Raw genomic sequence first — 12,764 nt, 5'->3', positions numbered from 1 at the left:
TTGTATTAGTAGATGCAATCTGTATGTCCGCCATAATTCAGGAACCTTGATCTGAGCTGTTTTGCTTTTACAACCAAGCACGTACTTTCTTTATATATGAATTTCTTCTCCCTCTGGTTAAACAACTTTCACTTCTCATCTCTTTCCACCATTTCTAAACTCACTATCTTCCCTTCCTGTCTCTTAGAACATTCTCCCCTAGTCCTAATCATGACCTGTGGGACATTTAGATCTTGCTATGTACTCTTTAATGGGACACCATTTACAGGCTGGAGTCTCACTTCACAAATTGCCAGTTTCGACTTATTATTCATCCTCCTTCATTTCTCTTCGCCACCCACGTAAGACATCATCACGTAAATACACTTTTCCGGTTACGACCTATGCATGAAAGTTGATGTTACAGTCTTTCCCGGTTTCAGTCGTTATAATTCCACGCAGCGTCGGGACCTTACTTCCGGTCACCAACACTCTGGTTTTGGCACACACAGCATACTCGCTGCTTCAAGGTGAGAGTATGCTTGCTATTGCTCCACTCCTCACCCGAATTTCTCCTTTTCGTTTGCTGAAGTCTACTATCTTTACAAACTTTACACAGATATCCACTTCTGATTTCAAATCCCCGACCTGAAGTCGAGTGCCTTGAACACAGCACGCTGTGTAATTTAAAGGTACTACAAATTTTGTACTTTTTTTTTGCTTTTCCTCCCCTACCTTAACTCTATACTCGTCACGGACTTTGCTGTCCACATTGAGGTTGCAACATTGAGGTTGCAAAAGTTGGGGATTTATTGCTTAACAGGCATTGTCACCGATTTGTAAGAGCCATCTTGGGATCCTAAATGGGGTACCCTTTCACTCTTTTTTAATGATTTCCCACTTATCAGCCCGCATTTCATGCTCTCCCGAGCCAGACTCCCTTTTTTCCTTAATATTATCCTCAATAACTGTTGGTCAATACAGGAATACTCCAGTATAGTGAAGCCTATATTCTCGACTCCATCTCTAGGTCCCTATTTTTGGACTCGACCTCAGAACACTCACTTCCCTTCGCCAGCTGGGATGGAAGTAAAACCGGTACACAGGTAAGATGACTTGCACAGTATACTTCCTCAGTTTTTTAATGATTCTAATTATTTCTCATCCACCAGCTCATATTCCACGCTCATCTGAATTAGTCCCCGTTACATCTATAAATTCACCCACAAATATAGGTTGGCTAATATAGTCTTTTACAGTGAAGCCTGCACGCTCAGCTCCATTTGATGGTGCCTAAGCGTGGACTTAATTCAACCTAAGAATATTAACTTCACTTCACCAGCCGGCACAGAAGTACATCCGGCAGAGAGGTGAGATGCCTCTCACATTAACCATTCGTCATTGTGCAGTGCTCCCATTGGAACACTCGGACCTTTTCCTCTTAACACCCCCTCTTTTCATCTCATCATTTTCGATTTACCTTCTCAGTTTATCTTGCCAGAAGGTAGGACTGCACACCAGTGCGTAGCTTTTTCATATTACTTCAGAACTTTCCACCCACTAGTCTTCAGTATCCCTTGGAAATGTTTTCCATAGCATACCTCCGCATCGACTCGGTCGAACTTCCACACCACTCACACAGGGTCTTGGTCTTGATGTCTAGCTATCTCTCTCTTATGTATTTTCACTGTTAACAGACTTTTCCACCCACATACCAGCTCCTCATGATAGCAGGTCTACGTATCTCTCTACCATTGGGCCTTAATGTGGGCCTGTTTACAGCTTACTCTTTTCTCCCCACCATCTCCCTGTCTTCTCCCTTGCGTTGGTCTTTTCTATGTTTCTTCTTTCTCTCTATTTCAGTCTCTGCACCATCTCTTTAACACCGGTCGGTCGATAATAACTTGTCAATGACAATGACATGTCACAATTTTTCCATGCTCACCATTACTAGTAACGTATGCGCATGGGTTACAGCACATAATGTATTTATTATCATGATCTTGCAGCACAGGTTCCATTGTGTCAATAAGGGTGCTCACTTCAAAAGTAATAGTTGCCATGCATAAACAACCTATGACTATTTTGTACGTCCAGGTTGTGAGATACTCTATTGTACATCTTTACAGCCCTGAAGAAGTAATGGTGAACTCCCTCAGATGAAACACGTGTTGGCTGGGCAACGGTTCTGGATTAAAAATAAAAAGAGAGAACACTACTCATGACTAATCATCGTTATTTTCACTATATACATACAATACTGTGCATCCATTTTGAGAGAACTGACCTATAGATACTGTATACGTGTGCACAGGCTTGTTGTTATATTGCATGACCTTTGGTCAATCACTTAGGGGTTCAGGGTTAACCCCCACCTGTGGCACAGTCCCACGTTGACAACAGATATACTACTTGCGCATTTGTTGTTGGCACTATGGAAGAATAACTCTGAGAAATAGTCTTTGGTAGCTGAATAAAGATGTTTATTCCTCAAATGGATCCCATCCAGATAAGACGTCTTGACAGCACTAACAGCAAGCTTCAACTGCCTACTCACAGTTCTGGCCAGAGCATCTTGCAAGACATCTTAACATTCTAAAGCACCTGGCAACAGGAATGGAGGCCTAAGATGGAGGTATCTTAGGATGCCACATATCTCCCTTCTTTATAAAGAATCAGACGGTAAACTACAGCATAGGAAACATAAAACAAAACCCTATTTAACATAGTCATTCAAAAATTTAGGAGGAGGAGAAACGCTAGAAGATTTGTGAACACTATTAGACATCAGAGAAGATTGTTTAAACCCATAGTCATTAGAATATTTCTTATCAGGAGTACAAACAAAGTCTTTCCTAACCACCACCACCCTGTTCAAATTCCAAATGTGGTGGTCAAAACTGCTTCTTTATAAAGAAGGGAGATATGTGGCATCCTAAGATACCTCCATCTTAGGCCTCCATTCCTGTTCACATTTATCATCCCATAGAAATTCACACCCTTTACGGAGTAAAGCCCTCATGTGGACACACAAAGAATCAAACCCACCAATAAATGGACTGTAATATTCCGTCATGCCTAGGAAGCTCATTAACTCCTCTTTGTTAGTGGGAGGGGCCATCTTCTGTATTGTTTCAATCAAACTATCTTTAGGTAAAACACCACCTTCTGAAATGGTATGGCCTAAATATTCAATTGAACTCTTCGTGAATTTGCATTATTCAATTTTTACTGTTAGATTGAATTCATTCAGTCTATACAACACCATAAAAAGTCTCTCATCATGTTCACTGTCATTTTTCCCAAAGATCAAGATATCGTCTTGATAAACTTTTACACCTACAAGTTCTCTCAAAACATTTTCTAAAGCTCTCTGAAAGACTGAGGCTGCTGAGACAAGACCAAAAAGTAGTCTTGCAAACCGAAATGTACCAAAAGGGGTAACAAATGCTGTTAGGCCCTTTGAGCTTTCATCTAACTTGATCTGGTGGTATGCGGACCTCAAATCTATGGTACTGAAAACTTTCGCTCCCTTCAATAACATCAACATATTGTTGATTTTTGGAAGCGGGTATCTATCCATGACAACATTTTTATTCAATTCTCGAAGGTCCACACATAGACGAAGAGACCCATACCCTTTTTTGGCTGCGACCACCGGAGCGACCCATTAGGTAGCTTCAACATCCTCAATAATACCTTCATTTTTCAGCTGCTCTAACTCAGTCTTTACTTGTTCCCTAACCGCAACAGGTATATTGCGAACTTTGCTATATACAGGTTTAACGTTGTTAAGCAAATGAATGTGATGCACGTAACCTTTGAGACATCCTATTTTTTCTGAAAAAACTTTGGGAAACTTACATTTCAAATCATTAGAGAATTTCAAGTTACAATTGTCACTTACAACAGAACTCACACTTCACCTGAAATCCTTTTTTAAAATAATAGATGGTGATGAATTTGGATCTAACATCACACCCAGATCTTTTTGGTGGAACCAACTCAATATGCTGTCACCCTTTTGTGAAATGTAAATTTTCGCGCTAACTAACCTTTGTTTATAGTCGATCAAACCCCAGAAATAGCCAAATAGTTTAATAGGTTCTCCCCATATGCAAAAGGTCTTATATCTGGCTTAAAAAATTTAACTTTGCCTTGTATTTCCTTGATGTAAAATTCTTTTGAAATGATGGTTATTTTGGCACCTGAGTCAAAAAAAACTTTAGTCGGGTTTCCCTCTACCAAAATTTGACCCAAAGGACAATTCTTTCCTTCCGCATTTTGAACCACCTGTACTTGAATATGTCCACAATCAACATCTTCTTGAGATTCATATGTGTCATCAACATTGTAAAACACTTCATTAACTTTACCTTTGTAATTCTTACCTTTGCACATAGCTGCAAAATGTCCTTTCCTTTTGCATTTACTACACATGGTCTTCCAACCAGGACACACTCTGTCATTTGCAAAATGACCCATTCTGCCACTACGAAAACACTTAACTTTTGTGAAGTCAAATTTTTTAAGGGGATCTTTAGATACAGTATTTTTTATGGCTTCTTTATGGTTTGAGCTCACTGGGGGAACAGTTTTGACGACTTGAACAGAGCTTTTCTCTTTACTCTCACCATTTTTCTTTATAACGTCAACGCATTTGAGAGAGTGCTCAATTCTCTTTGCAATTACAATCACATCCTCTAAATTTGGCTCATCCTTTTGCCAGAGTTCTTCCCTGACACGTTCAATGCTGCAACCCAGCATAAACTGATCATGTATCCTTTCATGTAAGGTTGCCCCAAATTTACAGGAAGACGCCAATTTTTTGAGGGATGAAACGTAATTTTCGACACTCTCATCTTCTAACTGTGCCCTGTGAGCAAAGTGATACCTCTCAAGGATCGTACACACCTTGGGTAAATAATATTTATCTTATTTGGCTATGCAAATTTCATACTCATTGAGGCTACTATCATCAAGCTCAGGAAGGTGGTCAAGAACTTCCCGACCCTCCGATCCCAAACATTGTAAAAGCAGGGCTGTTTTTCTTTCTGCGCTTAATGAAGATCCGCGCACACGTGCGTTTCTTTTAAAGACCTTATGCCATTTTTGCCACTTAATAGGAGGGTCTACTGGAGATGACAAAAAAAAATGGAGGTGCAGTTACATTCTACATGTTGCTGTTTTGAAATTAACACATGTAATTCAATAAGAAAATAAAATGGTAACCAGAATAAAGCAATAAAACAAATACACCAAAATACTGTCTAAATTAAGGTAAAAGGAGACCAGAAAACATGAAACTTAAACTAGATCATAAGCAATTCCTACAACACGTCAGATGAAGAAGATCTCAATGCCTGTGTTCGTTACACAGTAGCGTGTGTGTCACTGTACTGACTTCCGTAAGTCTATGATGTGTGTGTGTCACTGTGATGACAAACTTTAATAATACGGGGAAGTTCCATTGATTTAGTTTGTGTATCACTGAGAGGATACACCAAATTGTTGAATTGCTGTTGCTTTTAAATTTTATTATTTTAACTTCAAACTTCCACTCGATTTTGAAGTAAAACTTGACAGTTTGAAGAACTTATCTGTGTCTGATGTTGCGTACATTTTCTCTTTAATGCTGGTAATTTCTTCTTGTAGACGCTGTGCCGAAATTCCAAAATGCTAATCTTGATAATTTATTCGTGTAGACGCTGTGCCGAAGTTCCAAAATGTAAACGAGTTGCCAAGCAACCCCAAAATGGGCGCCACGTCGACGCGCCCCAGAATGCACCACAGCAGTGACTCGCAAGAGAGAACAAGGCTAAGTGAAGATCAGCGTTCCAGAGAATGACGAGCAAGCTGACTCGAGATGGAGTACTCGCTCGAGAAGAAAGCATCACTCACACCCAAACAAACAAACTTGGCTGGAAGGTAGGCGCCGTTTAAAGTTCAAATGATGCACATTACCAGCATTTGTGAAATCCGAGCAAAGAAAGGCTTCCTCCCTTTTTCCTTGTGTCGAGACAGCTCAATGTAAAGGTCAAATCGTCAGCACAAACAGGAATATGAGCGTACTTTACAATGAAGACACAAATAAACTTTCGCCTGTGCACGTACAATACAGTCAGTTGTACAGTTGGCATCTATAGAGAATTTAGTCACTCGAGACCCCTCAGAAATTCGCTTCCATAGCGGTAGAAGACCACAGTAAGAATTTCCTTTGAAACATCGGAAAGATAGTCAATAAAGTTGGTGTAGATCAAAGTATTAGAAAAGCGAGTACTAAGAGATCTAGCTTTCAATCCAGGTGCTGTCCCTTAAATATTTGTGAATATTGTCTTTTGCATCTGTTAAAATTGTATTTTAAATCCAAATGTAGTACAGAACATAGGAACAGTACCTTTGATTCGTGGAGATGAAAAATAATATAGTGGGTTAAATTCTTAATTGAAGAGGTAATGTTGAGATCCTTCCATTGACGCCATCCTCTGTCGCTAAATGTAAGAATGACTCTGAGAAATAGTCTTTGGTAGATGAATTAAGATGTTTATTCCTCAAATGGATCCCATCCAGATAAGACTTCTTGACAGCACTAACAGCAAGCTTCAACTGCCTACTCACAGTTCTAGCCAGAGCATCTTGCAAGACATCATAACATTTTAAAGCTCCTGGCAACAGGAATGGAGGCCTAAGATGGAGGTATCTCAGGATGCCACACACTACTGCCTACCACATATGTTTCAACCCTGTCTTTTTGTGTCTTAACAATGTAGGCCCTATATGAAGTGCAGTAGAAAAACTGTCAGGCCAAGGCTATAATGGCCTCACATTTGTCCTGAATGACGGTGATATATTCATGCATTTCAGCGGTGTCAACCCTCCTTGAACAAATCTGGTGTCTTATTTGTGCATGGCCTATATGTGAGGGAGAGTGCAGTCCGAGTACTTTGTGATTGATTGCGTACCGGTAAGCGCTAGCATTCATTATGACACCCATACAATCTGGATAATTTTCCAAACATTTTCCTAAGAGTCTACCCCACTCACCTTTAAGTTATTTTCTCCATTAGGATTACGTTCCTTATAACTGGTTGCGACACTATTTGATCTGTGTCTCTAGAAAGGGCAATCGAAACGCCCCAACAGTGTCCTGATCTAAAAAACTGGATAACCATTTAACCAGTAAGTGAGACATAGTATTTTGAGTTCTTTGTATTATAGATCATACACCATATAGATCATAATCTACCACTCATTTCCGCAAATCTTGTGGTTTTCCATTAGGATTGCGTTCCTCATAACTGGACATGACACCTTTGATTTGTGACTCTCGAAAGGGCAATTGATACGCCCCAACTAGTGGCCTTACTTAAGACACTGGAAAATCATTCAACTAGTAAGTGTTAGCACTTAGAGTTTTTATTACAGTACATTACACACAGTTCATATCAAAATCTACCACTTATTGTCGCATTCTGTGGTTTTACAAATTTTACTTTTAGATCGTTCTTGCATGGGGGTTGTTTTTATACAATAGGAAGGCACCCTTAAGAACTTTATCCATCTAAGGCTGATCATTCGAAGGGTCCATCTTAGACCATCGGGAAGATCGTGAGCCTCCAGCTCTTTAGGTAAGAGACTGCCCACCATCCATGTTGTTGAATCCGGTTGGCTAAATACAGCTCTGGTTTCCTACTTAGTAGGGATTTAGTATCAGCATATAACCTAGTTTTAATCTTTAAGCATTTCCCTGTAAATAATTGGCATATATGAGTGAACATAAACTGAAATATGATATGTGATGCATTGTATTTTGAGCCCATTACAGGTACATATAACTGATATAATTTCCTCTTCCTCTTTATTTAGAAACGTTTTTTAACACACACTTTGTACTGAAGAAGGTGATGATTACTGTCAGTTTCACTGAAACGCCGCATCAACACATTTTGAGCCAGTCAGCTCATTTGGAGCTCGCTATTTTAAAGAGAAATTTAATTTTTTATATTAGTGTGGAATATTATTTGTACCTATGCAAATATGAACTTACTATGTTGAGCATTAGAACCATGCAATAACAGCATTTCATGAATGTACAGTTTGTATATTTTTTATATTACATGTTTATATGCTGTTATCTTTGGAGGAATGACGAATATTTTATTGTGTAATACTTTATTGTGAAGCATTGAATTGTGAATTTCGTGATCACACTTGTCTCATGTATTAGGTGTTTAAAGAATAAAACAAATAATAATGGCTTGTTATGAAATGTATTACTATGCATTTCTTTGACATTTGATACATACCGATGTCAACCTGTTGTTTGTGGTCACCCATTAATGCTACTTGGGTTTGGGATTGAGTGAACGTAGCGGTACTACACATTAAGCCCCATTCAATCAGGTGCAACGAGGTAGAAAATGTATTTTAATCCATGCTCATCATAATGGACATGTGCATATTGATGCAATCCTGACGAAATTCTCTTGAAAAGGGAGCTCCTTTTTGTTCTTGACAAAGGAGGCGCCCTGGTCTTAATGGACACCAACTTTTACACCATGCAGGTTAATGCTCATATAAATAACCTAGAAGTGTATACCCCGTTGGGATTTGATTCAACAAAAAGTTCCAAGATTTTTTGCAACAAATATTGGACAACGCTTGTGAAGAAGGAATAATTACTGACAAAACCAAGAAATTTCTCATCAAAACATATCCTCCGCACCATCTCTTTATATGCTTCCCAAAATGCATAAGGACGCACATCATCCTCCTTTTCGTCCTATAGTCAACACCAGAGGAAGTATTCATGAACCGATAGGACAATTTTTGGATTTACATCTTAAAAACTTTGTGACACAAGCTGTCACATACATCAAAGATACCACCGATTTTTTGATTAAAATTGCTCAAGTTACTATACCCAAAGACCAAGAGGTATGGCTATGTACTATCGACGTCACAGCTCTCTACACCTCCACCCCCCACAACCTAGGGATGGAGGCTGTAGAATCTGTGTTATTACAATCGGAATTGAGTCACAGTTTTCAAATCTTTCTAATGCAATTGTTGAATTTTTCTCTGTACCAAAGCTACTTCAGATGGCAAGATGAATTCTATCTACAACTCAGTGGCACGTCTATGGGGAATTGTGCTGCCCCCAGCTACGCAAAGATATTCATGCTAATTTTGAGACAAACAACATCCTCAACCGTGAAAACTGGAAAAGACACACATCTATTTTTTTCGCTATATTGATGATATTTTTGTGTTATGGCAAGGACCTCATTCGATTTTATTACAAGAATTGGAGAACCTAAACAAAATCAATGATCATATTCAATTTACTCACCAAATTCATTACAAATCTTTATCTTATCTGGATATTCTATTGCAGATTGAACACAACAAAATCACCACCAACTTGTTTAAAAAATCCACTGACAGGAATAATCTACTGCATTACAGAAGTTTCCACCAATCCTCTTTGAAAAACAACTTACCCACATCCTAACTTTACAGAGTAAAAAGAATAGTTTCAGAATCCAATGAATCCAAAATACAAATACAAAATACGATTCAACGTTTTCAGGAACGTGGATATCCTCTTGAAATTTTACAGAAGGCTGAAGAGAAATTAGCAAATAAGACACGGTCCGAGTTGCTACAGACTACCACACAAACTGATGAAAGAAGAATGGTAGTAGTCTCTAAATTTTCCACTAAGAGTCATCTTTAGAAACGGATCATATTGAAACACTGGCAGATTTTGTCCACTGAACCAGACTTCAATGGGATTTTCAATGAAAGACCAAGGTTCGCTTTCACCAGGAGCAAGAGCATGTTAGATATATTGAAACCTTCCAAAAACACATTCACTGTCATTCAATCCAAAGGCACCCAACCTTGCCATAATTGCAACAACTGCAATGCTATTATCAAAGGCACAATTATTAATCACCCACGTAGTGGAGCACCTATTCAGCTGAAAGTAACGGCGACCTGCGACTCTATGAACTTAATTTATCTTCTCAAGTGCCCGTGTGGACTTGTCTATGTGGGCAAAACTATTAGAAAAATAAAGACAAGGCTCACAGAGCACAAAAGCAGCATTAGAAGAAACGATGTGAAATCTTCTGTGGCAGCTCACTTCAATGAACGTAGACACAATGTCTCTCAATTACAATTCATGGTCCTGGAGACCATTGATAACACAGAAAACCAAGACATCAACAAAAGATTACTACAAAAGGAGAACAAATGGATTTTCAAACTTGACTCCTTAAAGCCCTTTGGGCTTAATGACCATCTGGAATTCTCCTGCTATTTGTAATAACATTTACAAAGATCAGAAATGGAACAATATTTCTTTTTCAGATTTTTTTGTTTTAGAAGATGTATAGTTTCTTGGATATTCACATTGATTATTTTTATTGCACCTTTCCATCTATTTTTACTATTTTTCACTTATTTTCAGGATTCCTCATGGTACAGTAACCCCCCCCTTTTCGGGTTCGCACACTTTCCCACCAGTTGCATGACTTTAATATACACCATAGACCGTTATAAGATGGCCGACACCTAAATCTATCTCTTTCTTTGGTTTAAGACATTTTCTATCTCTACCGTCTTATACGCTTAACTTCACACAGGCGCCTTATCAGCATAACGAACAGCGTTTCTTAAACGCGGTCAGTCCTACACGGAAGTGCTGGCCTTCCGGCAATTTTGGTAAGTTTCACGGCAATATATAATCTTCACCATCGGCACACTAACTTTTGTCTCACTTTATTTAAACTCGAATGAACACGCGCACCATTCCTGTTGACAATATCGAGGCACTGAACTTCGTCTTTAATCACTAAATCTATGTCACTGAACCGCCTCTTTTTTCTTCCGACCATCACTTTTGCAGTTCGATACACTCTGTATTATAAGGGCAGGCTTCACATTCACCTTGAACCCTTGGTTAGGACACTCGTTTTTTAGACAATTTTTTTCATTTTAGGTTCACGCTCGCTTCTTGCACTATTTAATACCTATTTACATCTGGCTTTTGGTTACTTTAGAATGACGGCACGTTTTGATTGATTCTAGCGCATGAGCATTACTAGATTTACTCCTGACATTAATTATACAGCTTCATGTTTTCTATGTAATATGTAACTATGAATAGTGTGGTTCCTCATTACAATTTTGTGTTTCTAGATTTCCCCTGATGAAGTGCCATCATGGCACGAAATGCATTGGGACCTTTTGTCATTTAAGATGAAGAAAAACCTTTAATGTGATTCACAACATTAATTGAATTTTGGGAAATGCTGATGGAATATATACTCAAGCTATCACGAAGCTTTCATTTCAATTCGTTTTAACTTTATTTGTGTAAAGAAATTTGGCAATTACCCTTTCATATATCGCAGTGGCGATTTTGAACTAGCTGCGCCCACAGGGCCGCCCCTTAATCTCTAAAGGGACTTGTCTCATGTATTAGGTGTTTAAAGAATAAAACAAATAATAATGGCTTGTTATGAAATGTATTGCTATGCATTTCTTTGACATTTGATACATACCGATGTCAACCTGTTGTTTGTGGTCACCCATTAATGCTATTTGGGTTTGGGATTGAGTGAACGTAGCGGTACTACACATTAAGCCCCATTCAATCAGGTGCGACGAGGTAGAAAATGTATTTTAATCCATGCTCATCATAATGGACATGTGCATATTGATGCAATCCTGATTAAATTCTCTTGAAAAGGGAGCTCCTTTTTGTTCTTGAAGATATGTAGCATCCCACACATTGAGGAGTCCCAGTTTAGGTGTTAGCGTGATTTCTTTCCCCATTGCATTTTGCATTTGACGTGTGACCTTTCCCCAGAATGGTGATATGTTGGGGCAGCTCCAGAGCACATGATCGAATGTTGCTTTCTTTGTGCAGTGTTGGAGACAACATGCGTTTTACCTACGCCCTAGTTTTGTTAGCGTGGCCCGTTAGGTAGGATCTATGTAAAATGTTTAACTGGATATGATGGAGTCTGAGTGGTATGGCAGCCTCATGGGGGAACATTAACGTGGTTTGCCACTCGTCATCTTCGAGCGACCCAATGGCTTCCTGCCAGTGATCCCGGAGTTGTGTGAGTGGGTCAGGTAGGTTATTACAGAGTTTTTGGTAGGTCATGGATATAGCTTTCTTTGTCATGGGTTCGCACAGAAGCCTATCTCCAGCTGGGATGCCTCCGGTACCTCCCCTTATGCAGGGATGGTCGCAATAAGTGCATGTCGGATTTGCATATATCGAAATACTTCCTGTTGGGCTAGATCATATTCCTTTTGCAATTCTGAAAAACAGAGAATTTCCCCCCTTTCCACAGGTCACCAACGGTGGAAATTCCGATGGTGTCCCACTTATTAAATCCCAGCGGTTTGCTCAAAGTATTCAGTCGCTGTGTCAACCATAGTGGGGTAGCTTGGGTTATTATTCCGCACCATCCAAGTGTTTTATTTGCCTGCTGCCAGATATCAATAGTTAGGGCAGTAGGACCTTTGTAACTTTTTTTTAATTTTGAATATCGTCCCCGTTGTTTCCTTCCTTTCCCATTTGGAGTCTATCCAGGTGATATTTAGGTTCTGTCTGGGAACAGTACACCCAGTGGTTATACTTGTTGGGATGCCCAGTAATAGAGTCTTAACTTGGAAAGTGCTATCTCACCATTGTACCAGGTTCTCTTGTTAGTTTATGTGTGACTATACGTGGCATTTTGCAGTCCCAGAGCAGTGTCTTG

Source organism: Lissotriton helveticus, chromosome 10, assembly GCF_964261635.1.
Source record: "Lissotriton helveticus chromosome 10, aLisHel1.1, whole genome shotgun sequence".
NCBI lineage: Eukaryota > Metazoa > Chordata > Amphibia > Caudata > Salamandridae > Lissotriton > Lissotriton helveticus.
This window is presented reverse-complemented; position numbering follows the sequence as displayed.